Source organism: Theropithecus gelada, chromosome 3 (assembly GCF_003255815.1).
Source record: "Theropithecus gelada isolate Dixy chromosome 3, Tgel_1.0, whole genome shotgun sequence".
Lineage (NCBI taxonomy): Eukaryota > Metazoa > Chordata > Mammalia > Primates > Cercopithecidae > Theropithecus > Theropithecus gelada.
Window position 1 is genome coordinate 33,422,941 of NC_037670.1, and position 12,148 is coordinate 33,435,088.

A 12,148-nucleotide genomic window follows, 5' to 3' on the forward strand; every position below is an offset into this window, starting at 1 on the left:
ATCCTGGATTACCTGGGCGGGTTCTAAATGTAATCACAAGCGTCTTTATAAAAGAGAGGCAGAGAGAGAGACAGAATTACAACAGAAGAAGGCAATGTGATAACTGAAGCAAGACACTTCACTGCTGGCTTTGAAGCTGAAAGAATGGGTCACAAGCCAAGCAATGCAAAGAATGCAGCTCTAGAATAATGAGGACACATGGACACAAGGTGGGGAACAACACACACCTGGGCCTGTTGGGGGTGGGAAGATGAGGGAGGGAGAGCATCAGGAAGAATAGCTAATGGATGCTGGGCTTAATACCTAGGTGATGGGGTGATCTGTGCAGCGAGACACCATGGCACACGTTTACTTATGTAACAAACCTGCACATCCTGCACATGTACCCCTAAACTTAAAATATTTTTTAAAGAATATTTAAAAATAGTTAATTTACAAAAAAAAAAAAAGAATGCAGCTCTAGAAGGTAGAAAAGCAGGGCAGATTTCTCTAATCTGATGAGGCCAGCCCAATCTGTTCCATTTTTATCATGGGGAACCTAATTCTCTGGCTAGCACCAGTGAATGCCAATCACATCTCTTCACTTTTGCTACAGCATGACTCATCAGTCTTAGAGGCTAGATCCTTAAACTGGGTTGAGACTTTTCAACTGAGGCAAAGATGAGGAGAGAGGAAAGATATCTTGAATTCCCGACTCCTTCATGATTTTCTGATATCAGTCAGTGTGGCAAGTAATAATAACAAGAGATAACATTTCCTGAGTGCTTAGCACACTGTTAAGGGTTTCATGAAACCAAGATTCTGGGAAGCTGGCACTACTATTTACTCCCATTTTGTTGACAATGAAAGTGAGACTTAAAGAGATTAAGTAATTCACCACTGCAGAATGAAACACTAAAGCTGATTTTTCTAGGTGTCTACAACCCCTTCCCATGTGCTCATTGGCCCCTCAGCTCTAAGAATTCTTCTTTTAGCCTTTTTCCAACTCTGCCCCTTTGCCCAAGGGTCTGGCTCTTTCATTAATTCCTGCAAGGCTGTGTTAAGACTTCCTTTTTTTTTTTATTTCTTTACCAAACTCTATAGTTACAGTAACGAAAAAAGACCTTGTTTTCATCCCAGTAACCCCGTCTCATTAATTCAAGCTACCATCTCCCTTTGCCAGACCAATAACTGGAAGAATCTAGGAAATATGGGGTCCGTCAGAGCATCTCTTTTAGTGCATCCCCTGCTTTCTTTCTGGGAGAGGCTGATCAATGTTTCCTTGATCTCCCACTCTATTTTCTCTGAAATTCTGCAGCAACGTCTTTAGCCTGAACACAAACACAGACACTTGGGCTCCCACTCGTGAAAAATAGCAAGAAATTCTCAACATTCCCAGCAGTAGTTCAACATTCTGTAAATACTTGGCCTCAGTGTCAGAAGCATTGTTCACCTTGAGAGCGAACCGCTTCAAACATGGCACTTCTGAGACACTTTGTCACAACCCTCCTCACTTTCATTTTGTACCTGCCACTTTCACCCAAGTGCAATCGGCCTCAGCCATGCATGGAAGATCGCTTCCCAAGGCTGGAGTAACAATGTTGAGAACACTCTCAGTGCTGGATACTTTATTATTTCTACCACAGGATGAACAGCCTTGTACAAGACTGGTCACAATATACTGATCTATGCACGAATAATCAGACTTGGGGTCCTGAAGCTATTCTTACGCCCAAGGAACCTGGTCACATCAGGCTGTTCACTCCTTCTGCTCTAGAGCCCCAGATAAGGGGCTTTCCACATAGTGGCCTGTCCTAATACCTTAATAAAAATAAGAGAGTCATTAAAAACTCTTGGGAAGTTGCATACATATTCTCTTACCTCCTCTACAGGAGATGAGCTAAATCACAGCCACCAAATTCAACCATTGAAAAGAACACACACTCTTTAAACATTTTTCTAGACTTCATCTTATTTTGGTTGTTTTTGTTTTTGCTTTTTGTTGTTTGTTTGTTCATTTGTTTTGAGACAAAGTTTCACTCTTGTTGCCCAGGCTGTAGTGCAGTGGCACAATCTCGGCTCACTGTAACCTCTGCTTCCCAGGTTCAAGTGATTCTCCCACCTCAGCCCTTTGAGTAGCTGGGATTACAGGCACGCACCACCATGCTAGCTAACCATTTTTTTTTTTTTTTTTTTTTAGTAGTAATAGAGACAGGTTTTCACCATGTTGGCCAGGCTGGTCTCGAACACCTGACATCAAGTGATCTGCCTTCCTCAGCTTCCCAAAGTGCTGGGATTACAGGAGTGAACCACCATGCCCAGCTGGTTGTTTTTGTTTTGTTTTGTGTGGTTTTTCTTTTTCTTTTTTTCCTTTTTGAGCTTGTATTCTCCTGGGATTTCAAAAACATAACCTCAGGATATCTCTTCTCCCTCACCTTCCATACCTGTTGCTATGTTTATGTTGGGAGGGTGGCTTACTTGGTGCTGAAATGTTGGGGTGACAAGGGCAGGGGAAGTCTTTGTGTCTCTAGTGGTCAATCCATCCAAGAGCCTTCAAGATGGCTCCCACGTTCATCCACAGGGCTTCATTCATTCAGGCTCCGTGACTCAGGCTCTCTGCTGGTTCCCTGCCATACCTGAAGGCACAGAACTCATTCCACTGCTTGCTGTGGCTGGCTGGTAACTAGGAATTTCTGTTATCTATCTGTGGGCTACCTGTCTGGCCTTACATTACAGCCATTCTCTCTCTGGGAGCTTCTGCCTCCTCAGGGTGCCTTTCTGTATCTGGCCCCACAAATCAATGTAGGGTTTTGCAGATTTCCTACTGTGGACTGTGTCCCAAAACCATTGTTCTAATCACTACCATCATTATTAATCGTCTGGGTTCTTCATTTTCCCAGAGTGGGAACCTTAAGGCCAATATTTTGTCATGTGAGTGGCTATAGAGAAGGCTGCCGTGCTGCTGTCAGTGTCCATGTTCCCCATTCCTTCGTGATATGTGTGACAAATTGCAAAGAGAGCTGCAATTCCTCACCCCTTCCTGTCCATTTGCAATATGTCTTCATAGCTCCTCCCATCAAAGCGAAAGTTTTTTGTCCACTCGAATCTGGGGTGCCCTTGCGACTTTCTTTGGTCAATAGAAAGTGGCAGAACAGATGCAGTGCCTGTTGGGATGCAGGTCTGAGGGAGCGTTGCACCTCTGCCCACTCTCAAAATCCTCCAGCCACCATGTGAAGAAGCCAAGGTTAGCTCGCTGGATGATGGAAGCACAGGACCACGTTTCCTCATGGCCCCAGCCAACTCCCAGACAATCCCTAGGCATAGGAGGGAGGCCGTGCACTGTAATGAAGACCCACGAGCTAGCTCAGCCACAGTCAGCTAAGGCTGTCTCAGATCAGTGGAACTCAGGCAACAGTAAATAATGTTTGTGTTAGTCACTCCATTTTGGAGCAGTTGGTCCTACAGAAAAGCTAACTGATATTTTTCATAACATTTTGTCTTTGCCTCAAATCCTCTGAATTTCCCTAAGGCATTACACTTTTGAAACACTTACCCCTTCGTCTCTCCCCTTAGGCAATAAGCCCAGAGCCAACGATCTGATTGAATTACAGGCAGTGGAAGGTAAAAGATGAAATAAATTGAGAAAAAATAAGCAAACAAAACTTATCACACCTCAAATATTTTGCCAAGTACACTCTACCTGCCAGGGATTTAGGGCCACAAATTGTAGATTGAGAGTCCATCATTCTCAGTCTCATTACAGTTTTCTTCTGTAGCCCCAAGCATCTATAATTTAATTCCTACTCTTCTGTGGTTACAGTCATGTAATCTGGTTATAGACACAGCCTCAGATATCAGTGAGTTTTGATCCTGAGTTACCAGTCAATGAAATTTGCAAAGTTGCTACTCCCGATATTTCCAAGGAGCACTCACATTGGCTGACCTAACCCAGCAGGTCTTTTGGGGTTAATTTTGTCAGGAAATGCCAGTTTCCCAAATCCCTATTAATGCCTGCTGATTTTGACCCATAACTCTCCCCTCCAAACACACACACACACAAGCGCACACACACACACAACCCACATACTTCTAGTATTACCCAGACTCTGTACACTTCAGAGTCAATATTTTTTACTCTGGTGGTCGGTCATACCAGCTTCTAGCATCACCATACGTTGAGCCCAGAACCAAATCTTCCCCACTAATATTCTTCAAGCCTGGATGTAGTTTTCTCTCTTAACTCTCCAGAAGAACAAGAAAAGATATAAAAGGCAGCCTCAGGAACCCCCAGGGTATTCACTCCCTTGTAGGAAATGACTCAGTCCCAGCCCCTACATTCAACCATTCATGGAATAGCTTTCTTTATTTTCAGTTCACAACTTAATTTTTTGAGCTGCTCAAAAAACAAAACCAAAAAAACAGTGTAGACTGTTCAACCATTCATGGTCCCATGTAGGAGACAATAAGTAAAATAAGTTAATGGAGGGAGGAGAGACAACTTTTTTTTTTTTTTTTTTTTGAGACGGAGTCTCACTCTGTCGCCCAGGCTGGAGTGCAATGGCGCGATCTCGGCTCACTGCAAGCTCCGCCTCCCGGGTTCACACCATTCTCCTGCCTCAGCCTCCCTGGTAGCTGGGACTACAGGCACCCACCACCACGCCCGGCTAATTTTTTTGTATTTTTAATAGAGATGGGGTTTCACCGGGGTCTCGATCTCCTGACCTCGTGATCCGCCCGCCTCGGCCTTCCAAAGTGCTGGGATTACAGGCATGAGCCACCACGCCCGGCTGAGACAACTTCTAAAAGTCACCTTTACAACATAGACCAGATAAAAAATCCTCAATTTACATGAGCAAACAGCAGAATCCAGATGGCAACAGACGGAAATGTCAAGGTTTTCTCCTAAGAATCATAGATAACTACTAGTCTTCCATTTACAGAGCTTAAATGACCCCTTTAAAGAAGACATTCAGCTTAGAAAGATTGTAGGCTGTTTTCTACAGGAACTTAAATTACCAGTAACTTCCACCCTAAAAAGGCAATTCTCTGTCTATATATTTGAAAATGTTATTTCTTCTTCCCCAGGCACCTCACTATGGAGGTTTTCTCAGTCTTTGAATGTAAGATGCAGTTTTTTTTGTCTGGGATGAGTGAAGTGTTATTCTGCCTTTGAGCTATATATTACTTATTTTATTCTCTGGTTCCATAATTCTGTGTCACACATAAAATATTGTCAGTGTTGACTTGTCACTGAAGAGGACAGCCCTACCAATTATAGAGAAAAGTAGTTCTCAGTCTCTTCACTTCTCCATTTCTTCACTGAGAAGCAGAAAATGAGAGATAATTGCTGAAAAAGTCCCGCAGAGGCAGTGTGGGACATACCTTGGACTTGTGAGTGGCACCATTATGATTCTTTTTTTTGAGACAGAGTCTCACTCTGTTGCCCAGCCTGGAGTGCAGTAGCGCAATCTTGGCTCACTGCAAGCTCCGCCTGCCGGGTTCAAGTGATTCTCCTGCCTCAACCTCCTGAGTAGCTGGGACTACAGGTACATACCACCATGCCCAGCTCATTTGTGTATTTTGTGTATTTTTAGTAGAGACGGGATTTCACCATGTTGGCCAAGCTGGTCTTGAACTCCTGACTTCAGGTGATCCACCCACCTAGGCCTCTCAAAGTGCTGGGATTACAGGCATGAGCCACCACGTCCAGCCACTATTATGATTCTTTACAGTTCTTACCCCCCAAAAAAATTGCCTTCTTCCCTTGAACATGAAGGGGACAGAGCACCTTTAGGAAGGTTTATCATCTTCTGGACTCCAGAAAAGAACACCTCACATTTCTCCTACTCCTAATCTTCAGTAAGTGATTATGAGCCATTGCCCCTGCTACAACAAATTGCTACTTTAAAAAATTTACTTTCAAATTTAGACAGTTTCCACTAAGAAAGAAAGAACATTTTCATGCTAGATGCCTGATCTCTCAGAACACTACGCCCTTTTAGTGGAAAGGAAACCCAGCTGGTGTTCTAGAGAACATAATCTTCAGTGGTTCTGGTTGTTAAATTACAAATCAAAATAAAATAAAAGATCTATATAAATAGACATTACAAATGACTAATGAACAGAGCCTAAAGGCAAGATACATCAATAGCTTGGGAAATGCCCAAGTTTCTGCCTTTCAGCGTTGTTGGAAATGCTATTAAGGACATTATGTTTCATTTTGCTTTCATCATTTGCTTAATAAAAATGCATCGTATGACATTCCCATTTATTTTTCTCCTCTGAGAACATTAAGTCAAAAGCATCTCCAGTTTCACCCATCACCTAAAGAGTTATTTATCTGTGACTTTTGAATATGGCATTACATGTTTTTATACATTATAGCATCTTCCTTGCAAAATGTACCTAAAAATATGACTCTAGGTTAAACAAATAATAATAGTCATCAGGGAAAAATGAATGGGTGCTAGGCGAAGAAGGAAAAGATCATCTCAAGCTGAATCCTCAAAAGAAATGTGAACTAATGAGGCAGATACGTGCGAGGGGGTGAAGGAGGCTGCAAATGACAAGTGTGACCGAAAATATTTCTGTGTCAGTAGGATCTTTTCACAGAGAGATAGGGAAATAAGAAAAGTTTAAAACTTAGAACCAATCCCAGCACTTTGGGAGGCTGAGGTGGGCGGATCACAAGGTCAGGAGATCGAGACCAGCCTGGCCAACACGGTAAAACCTCATTTCTACTAAAAATACAAAAATTAGCTATGCACCTGTAATCCCAGCTACTCAGGAGGCTGAGGAAGGAGAATTGCTTGAACTCAGGAGGCAGAGGTTGCAGTGAGCCGAGATCGTGTCACTGCACCCCAGCCTGGGCGACAGAGCAAGTCTCCGTCTCAAATATAAAAATAAAAAAATTTAAAAACCTAAGAGCCACCTTTTTTATGCATAATGAAGAGCCAAAGAACATGTTTTCATAGGAGAAATACTGATAATAAAATGAAAATTAAAAATGGATAATGTGGCAAAGATAGGATGCCAAGCAAAGGTCATCCTGGACACACAGAACATTTTAAGCAACCTACTTCCATTCTCTCCCCAGCATGACTGTCCGTCTGCATAGAGTGACCTGAGAAGTGAACCCAATAGATGCCTTGTGGCTTCTTGCCACAAGTCTTTCATTATCTTTGCCTGTGATCTCTCTTCATATGGTAAAATCTATAATGGGTCAATATCTTTCCATTCACCATGACAGCATCTTCGGCTCCTCTCCATAAGGAAAGATGGGATTGGTGGCTTTGTGGCCGACCCTTTATCACAAGGAGGTATCATGTGCCTCCTATGTAAAATGGGAAGAATTTTACCAATTATATGAATTATTATTACTAGAACCTTTCCCCATTTACCCTACTAAAGTCTTCTTTGCTTGGTAGTACATTAAGAGCCAGAATATGATAAACTCTGCCCAGCTCCCTTGCTGTGAAAGGGCACTAAAATACTCAGGTCTGACTCTACTTTTTCTCAGGCTATCTGGGTTGGTCATTTTTATTCCTTCCATCCAACTTACCCATGTCATACTCTGGATATTTGAACGGACTTCTGATCATGAATGATGGAGAGATACTGTAGAACCTAAAATGGGCTGCCAATTTTTTCATTCACAAGTATTTATTGAGCACTTCTTTTGTGCCTGGAATTGTGTTTGGGGCTGGAGACATAAACCTGAGGACTAAGGCAGCTCACTGTCAGGTGGAGGAGGCATCCTGGCTATATATTATTGTGATAACAATGTGTTGGGTGCTTTTGGAGTTCTGAACTGTAGGCACCACCTTCTCAGAGCTTCCAGAAAACAGCAGAGGCAGCTACAAAGTTTGGACAGAGGGGTCACAGGTCTATGCAAACTTCTCTAGTCCACTGTAGTGACCCCTGTTCTGTGCTCTTCACTGGTTTCTTTGAAGAGCGCCCGGGCTCCCACCATCTGGAAGAGGGATAGGGGATGCCATGGCGTCAGCTGCCCAGGCTGCCCTGCCTGCGGCCTGCTCTCTGCTGCCCCCTGCAGGGCCTCCGGTAAATGGGCTCATGTATTCCCAGAGACGTTTGCTTGAACCTAACAACATCCTCCATCATTTAAAAAGCAATTCCTGAATTCCCAGCTGCCACAGGAGAGAAGCAGAAACAGTAACCCTGAGCCAGAATCTCTCTACAGGGGCCCTGTGGCTCTCCACATCATCCATGGGTGTGTGCTGACTTTTTTGCCTCGGGTATGGACAGGAGGTCGTTGACAAGGAACCAAGCCAATTCCACTCCTCCCCACGGGAAAACATTTTTCTGAACCCCACTAGTACCCTCTGTTTGGGCCCATGGATCTTTTGCTTATCTCTTCTAAAAGTGAAAGCATTAAAAAAGAGAGAGAAAGACAGAGAGAGAGAGAACGCCGGTGTTTCCTGTTTTTTCAACTTAACAAGTCAATTGTTTATGTGTCTCTTTCCTGCTTGAAAAAAAGAATAAAGAATACACCTAAGGGTGCAGATAGGGTGGGGTTGGAGGAGACCAGCCTTCAGGGAGAGTACTGAGCACCTCCAGGAGAATGTGTCCCCAGTTCAGAAAGATTTTCTCTCAGTCATCACCCATCCACGGCAGCCCTTGAGGAAAGACCCCCATAGACCAAGCTGGTTAGCCACTGCGGCTCTTTCTTCATTTTTTCTTGATTGGTACCAGCCCAAGGAATGCAGACCCCAGTGGTTCCTTTGCAATGTGCTCCCTATGTCCCAGCCAATTCACTAGCGTATTAGTTTGCAGGAATTTTTGCTCAGTAGAACATTAGAAAAGACCATGGAATATTGTTATTTCTAAAATTATTTTCTACTTTTCTTTCTTTCTTTTTTTTTTTTTTTTTTACTATTTTTTCCTCTTCCTCCAATCAATTCCTCAAATTCCCCCACCATCTACATTCTCCCAGGGCTCCTGACGATTATGTTTAGCCCAACTCTCACCACCGGCTTCAGAGGCTGTTTCCTCCTGATTTTCCAAATGAGGCAAAATGAAGCTTCAAGCTCACAACCAGAGCAACCCAGTGCATGCTTCTGCGCACATGATGCAGATGTGCTTTTAATCTTTCCTGTACCTTTACAAGCAGATCCTCCCAGGCTTCTGCAGTGTAGGAGAACAGATATGCTTTTATTAAAATTAGTATCTCAATTTCAGTAGCTCTAAGTTCCCACTTGCTTGATGGCAGTGCTAAAGGAAGCCTCTCAGAGCCTCCTCTGCAATTCCAGGCATTCCAGCGTGGCCTTGCAGGACAGCAGGGAGGAAATCTGCTCCTGGATTTCAACCTCACCTGCTGCCCACTGCCTGTACCGAGGAAGGCACCTTGATGAGATATTGCTCCGTGGCTTTCGGACCCTCTGAGAGAATAGGGGTCGTGGATCTCTCCACTACAACTCTGGGTACCACATGGTAGCCACCCCAAGGTCACAAGCCGCCTCAATAATACTAGGATCATGGTCTCGGTCACCTTTTCTACTTAAGCCCTGAAGTTGCTCTGCTCATGCCTGGATTCGCAAGTCCTTCGGCTTCTGACTTAACCTACTCCCTTACTAGGGTTGAGAATTGACTCTGACATACTCTAGAAAGAGGGCAGGACACAAGTGCCCCCGCCCCTTGCATACCCTTACTTATTCTCTTATTTCTCTTTTCTCCAGTCGCCTTTGTCCCTACAATGGGATGAATCGTGTCTTCTCTAAAGATATACCCAAAGCAATGTAAGTGTTCATCAACAGACAAATGGATAAAGAAAATGCAGTGCATATACCCAATGGGATACTATTCAGCCATAAAAAAAAAAATGAGATCCTATCACTTGTAACAACATAGATGGAACTGGAGGTCATTATGTTAAATGAAATAAGCCAGGCGTAGAAAGGCAAACTTCGAATGTTCTCACTTATTTGTGGCAGCTAAAAAATTTTTTTTTAAATTGAGCTCATAGAGATAGAGAGTAGAACGATGGTTACCAGAGACTGACAAGGGTAGCTAGTGTAAGGTGTGGGGATGGTTAATGGGTATAAAAATATAATTAGATAGAACAAATAAGATCTAGTATTTGATAGTACCACAGGGTGACTACAGTCAACAATGTACATTTGAAAGTAACTAAGTATAATTGGATTGTCTGTAACAAGAAAGGACAAATGCTTGAGACAATGGATACCCTATTTACCCGGATGTGATTGTTACACGTTGCATACCTGTATCAAAATATCTCATATACCCCATAAATATATACACATACTAAGTACACACAAAAATTAAATATCAGTAATTTTTAAAGATATGTCCTGTTTTTAACCTCCAATACACATGAGTGTGACCGTATGAAAACAGGTCTTTTGTAGGTCTTCACAGATATAGTTGAGGATCTTAGAATGAGATTATCCTGGATTTCAGTTGCACCCTAAATCCAATGACTGGTGTCCTTACAAGAGAAAGGATAAGGAGATTTTAGACACAGGAAGGAAGAAGGCCAAATGAAGATGAAGACAGAGATTAGAGAGATGCTGAAGATGAAGACAAGAGACTGGAGTGATGCTACCACAAGCAAGAAACACCAGGAGCCATCAGAAGCTGAAGGTGGCAAGGAAAGATCCTCCCCTAGAGCCCTCAGAGGGAGTGCGGCCCTGCAGACACCTTGTTTTAGGACTTCTGGCCTCCAGAACCATAAGGGAATGCACTTCCGTTGTTTTAAGCCATCAGGCCTGTGGTAGTACGTGGCGGTCCTATTCTCTCAGAGGGTGTGAAAGCAATATCTCATCATGATGCCTTCTTCAGTACAGGCAGTGGACAGCAGGTGAGGTTGAAATCATGGTCCAGGAGCAGATTTCCTCCTTGCTGTCCTGCAAGGCCACCCTGGAATGCCTGGAATAGCAGAGGAAGCTTTGAGGGGCTCCCTTTAGTGCTGCCATCAAGCAGGTGAAACTTAGAGCTACTGAAATGTTGACACTAATTTTAATAAAACCTAATAAAAATATAGCTGTCATCCTACTCGTGAAGCCCCAATCTGTCTTTCTATTTGTTTCTGCAAAAAAAAATTAAAACTCAGGCAAATAGAAACTGGAGTAAAAGGTGCTTCTCACCCCTCTGGGCACAAACAACTGAGTCCTAGCTGAGTACAGTGCTGGGTTCGTCTGGTGTCTTTTCGTTGAAGACCATTTTGTTGACACTCCTTAAACTTACACACTACATTTCTTAGGGTTCTTCCTGCTAATCTTGTAGACACTAGTTAGACAACATGTGAATAGACTTAAAATTAATGTACTTTACCACTCACTTTGCAACTCAATGCACTCTCCCCTGCCCACCAACAAGCAAAGCAAGCCATCCATAAGTTGAGAATTGCAGAACCCACAGTTCCTGTAGTTTATGTCTAACTACCCAAGATAAGGATTATTAGGTCTTTCCAGACTTCCTCACTCAGCATTCTAGTTGACAGCAGGCCTTTGTTCTCAGGTCACTCTCTGGAACAAAAACATTTGAATTCCTTCCAACCAAAAAAAAAAAAAAACCAAACAAACAAAAATAATTATGTTCTGTCTCTCCACCATGTTCCTCGCTTATCTATAACTCTCTTCCCCTTGCCATACATAAGAGGCAATCTTCTTAAAAGAAAAATAATCTTTGGGGGGCTATGGTTAAAAGCATCCATTTTGACCTTAGACAGACCTGTGTAAAGCCCCAGTTCCATAATTTAGCATGTTATTCTCTCCAGATCTTGCTTCTTTCTTAACTAAAAGGGGAAGAGCCCCAGAGTTATGCTACAAGAATACAGTGAGATGAGGCGGTTGTAGAACTAAGTAAACAGAAAGGCCTGTAGAGGATAAAAGGGTAGTGAGTCTCTGTACAGCCCAGGAAAAGGATAAAGAGAGAAGGGCTTGGAGTTAAAGGAAACACATGAAGGACTCCTAGACCTCTAGATGGGCCAGCAAGGGACTGTTGCTCAGCCATCAGGAATCAACAGAAGGTGACTGAGCAGCCACTGATACAGGCCCTACCCGTGGCTTCTACATCCCTCTTCCATCACAGCACAAGCACCCAGAACACTAATTGGCAGTGCCAGAGACACAGCAGGTACTCAGAGACGGTTTACTTCCTGCATCCAGAAAGCAGGACACATGGTGTC

The 12,148-nt window shown here is 43.2% G+C and overlaps 1 long non-coding RNA gene across 1 annotated transcript; it reads right to left on the reverse strand.

Annotated features, from left to right (window-relative positions):
* Positions 1-7,630: 7,630 nt before the first annotated feature.
* Positions 7,631-11,883, reverse strand: LOC112621571. Its single transcript, XR_003118748.1, has 2 exons — positions 11,692-11,883; positions 7,631-7,835 (listed from the first exon to the last, which is right to left on the reverse strand). It is a non-coding gene; the product is annotated as an uncharacterized LOC112621571 (long non-coding RNA).
* Between the last annotated feature and the right edge of the window lie 265 nt (positions 11,884-12,148).